The following is a 3,444-nucleotide window of genomic DNA, read 5'->3' as shown; positions in this document are numbered from 1 at the left end:
GTCAAAGCTATAATAATAGTATCATTCTGGCATAGCAATAGACAAATTGATAATAGACCACATAGCTCAGAAGTAGACAAGGTGTAAAGGCAGTTGATAAAGCTGGCACTATAAAACAATGAGGAAGGACAGATTTTTTAAAAACATGGATTTGAGAAAAATTGGATTTCAATATGAAGAAAAAGAAAGGAATTCCTTATGCCTTAAACAGAGACCAACTCCACATGGATTCAAGAGGTAAGTGTGAAAGATAAAAGTAGGAAGCTAACAAAAGAAAATGCTGGGGATGCCTTTGTGATATAAGGGGAAGAAACAAAGGCTAAACCCATAGATCGTAGGGTCAAAATGTAGTGAGTTTGACTACATCAAATTAAAGATTTCTGCTCAATGAAGAACAGATTACAAACTGGGAAAACATTTGCAATATTTAAATTTGACAGGGAACAAACATATGGAAGTCCTGCAAAGCAATACAGTAAGACAGGAAACCCAAAGAAATGAGCAAAGTTTCTCATAAGCAATTTGAAAAGGGGACATGCTAGGTGCTAAAAAGTATTTACAGAGGTGTTTATATTCATTAGTAATCACAGAGATGCAAATTAGGCAGAAGGAAGTAGCTCTTTAACCTGGTAAAAAAGCTCTCCCCACAGCAACACGGCTTCTCTTCCTCAGCACGGCGACGGGGGCTTCCCCTCAGCCGCAGCCGCCGCCGCCGGCCAAGCCCAGCCGCTCCAGCGGCCCGCGGCCGCCATGCAGTTTATGTTGCTTTTTAGTCGTCAGGGAAAGCTTCGACTGCAGAAATGGTATGTCCCGCTATCAGACAAAGAAAAGAAAAAGATTACAAGAGAACTTGTTCAAACCGTTTTAGCAAGGAAACCGAAAATGTGCAGCTTCCTGGAGTGGCGCGATCTGAAGATTGTTTACAAAAGATATGCTAGTCTGTATTTTTGCTGTGCTATTGAGGATCAGGACAATGAATTAATTACCCTGGAAATAATTCATCGTTATGTGGAATTACTTGACAAGTATTTTGGCAGTGTGTGTGAACTTGATATCATCTTTAATTTTGAGAAGGCTTATTTTATTTTAGATGAGTTTCTTTTGGGAGGAGAAGTTCAGGAAACATCCAAGAAAAATGTCCTTAAAGCAATTGAGCAGGCGGACCTACTGCAGGAGCCACGTCATGAATATTTTAATGTCCCTGTGTACTAAATGACTACTCATCGAGTATGCAGAATTTCACAGAGGAAATAGAGTGCTGATGTACATATGAAAGAAAATGTCCTCAGCTTGGTGACTGATTATCTTGTATGACAATAACAGAATATTTCAGAACCAGTACCTTTATGATTGTATTTTTTCCTATTCTCATTCCTAATTCTTTTCCATTTTATTTTCATTCTATATGTGATCTTGATATAGCTTATTCCTGTCTGAAACTGATTTTATCTCATTTTGACAAAATATGGCCGATGAGTGTTTTGAGTAGTATTTCATTTTAAACATATGCATGTTATCATTAATGAACCATCTGTGACTAATCTTGTAGAAAGAAAACCTGACAATCATTAAAATGTTTACCAAAGAAAATATAGCTGAAGTGCTAGTTCAAAATAAGCAGTGCCATAATATATAGCATAGTTTGGTCTTCAGATAGAGGCAAGGGGGAATGATTTTGTGTGATTATCTTACAATCTATATGAGCTAATGTGTTCTAATGTATCATATAACCTGGTAAAAAAGGCAAAAAGTTAGAAAGTTGGATAATAGCAAATCTTGGTGAAGATGTGGAAAGGTGGGAACTATATAGTCCATTACTGCTGGGGGTGTAAATGGCACAGCCATTCAGGGAAACAAACTTATTCCAAAGTACAGTCAATTATCATTATTTGTAGTAGTTGTGTTTTATAAAGTTGCTGCAAATGCTGAATTAGTGAATATTGAAACATTTCTCTAGGGGAAATACAGGGTTAGCTTCCTGCAAACCTCTGGTTACATTTTCGTCCAACCAACAAAACATAACCTTGTTTTATGTGTGTTTCTGTTTAAAGACACCATATTTATCATATATTGTTGATTCATTGACACTGAACTTATGGCCAACAGCACTATAACTCATGCCTGAACACACACGTTATTTTCTCCATAAGCCTCATTGCATTAGGAACACTAGACACCCCTTCAGCACTATGCCTGGGGACATTTTAAACAATGAAATCGCCAAGAAAAGCCACAAAAATTAGGAAAACATGGCCCTAAATAGACCACTGAAAGGGCACGTGTTTGTAGTATGGGAGCTGAAACATGAAGGCAGAACGTCGTCTGTTCGACTTCAGCTGGGAATGTGTTTATAGGGTGACTTGGATTTTTGGCTACTCTGTGCATGTTCTGAATGACCCTGAAAGCTTCGTGAGCATTGGCATTGGGGTTAGCAACTGGGCAAATTTGCAGTCCGTGAATAATGAGGATGGACTGTATTTAGCTAAAGGTTATACAAACCCTAAGACTAATCTATTTTACTTCTTGGTATATATATATTCCAGAGAAAATCCTCCATGGGACCATAAAGGGACATACACAAGGACATTCATCAAGACATAGTGATAGCAAAGAGCTGAAGGCAATTTAGATGTCCTCTACTTGGATAAAAGTAAAATGTGGTAAAATCATACTATGGAATAGTATGCATCAGTTAGAACCAATGAAGTTAGATGTATAAATAGGAACATACATAGATCTAAAAAATAGAATTGAATGAAAAAAATGTAAGAAATAAATGGAGACATGAAACAATTTTTTATGTATGTTAAAAGTATACATACATGCACAAAACACTGCATATTTTACAAAGATACCCATATTTATGGACATATATTCAGCACATTAGATAGAGTGCTTAAGTGGGAGGGGATTAAAAGGGGACAGTAAGTAAACTGAGCAAGGGGCCTGCATGGGCTAATGAGTACACTGTGCTCCGAGCTCTCTTCTCCTAAGGTAAAAAAAAAAAAAAAAAAAAAAAAAACCAGACACGATAGGGGAATTATAGAGTGCTATGGGCACGTAAGAATGGCACCTAGCTCACATTTCAGGGTGAGATACCAGGCAGGCTCCCCAGAGAAGGTAATGTCCCAGAAGAAGACTGAGAAAGATTTAAGCAGATGAGGTGGGCAAGGAGGAAGCGTGGCTCTGGCAGAGAGAAGAGTTTGTTATTGATGAGAATGAGAACTTGGATGCAGCTGAATTTTTGAAGGAAAGGGAAAAAAAGAGAACTTGGTATATTTGAGAAACTGAAAGTTCAGAATTGCCATGAGAGACGCAATGGTGAGACCTGAAGCCAAAGAGGTCACTTAGGGCCAGACTAGAGAGAGCCTTTCAGTCTTGCAGAGGGTGGTAGCGTGACCAGGTCTGTATGTCAGAAAGCCTGCTCTGGCCACTTTGTGGACT

The 3,444-nt window shown here is 38.3% G+C and overlaps 1 pseudogene; it reads left to right on the top strand.

Moving 5' to 3' along the window:
* Window positions 1–690: 690 nt before the first annotated feature.
* On the top strand, window positions 691–1,212 carry LOC138384002 (AP-1 complex subunit sigma-2 pseudogene; annotated as a pseudogene).
* The last annotated feature ends 2,232 nt before the right edge of the window (window positions 1,213–3,444 follow it).

This window comes from Eulemur rufifrons, chromosome 6 (assembly GCF_041146395.1).
Source record: "Eulemur rufifrons isolate Redbay chromosome 6, OSU_ERuf_1, whole genome shotgun sequence".
Classification (NCBI taxonomy): Eukaryota; Metazoa; Chordata; class Mammalia; order Primates; family Lemuridae; genus Eulemur; species Eulemur rufifrons.
The sequence above is the reverse complement of the archived record's forward strand: the minus strand, read 5'-3'. Positions and strand labels throughout refer to the sequence as shown.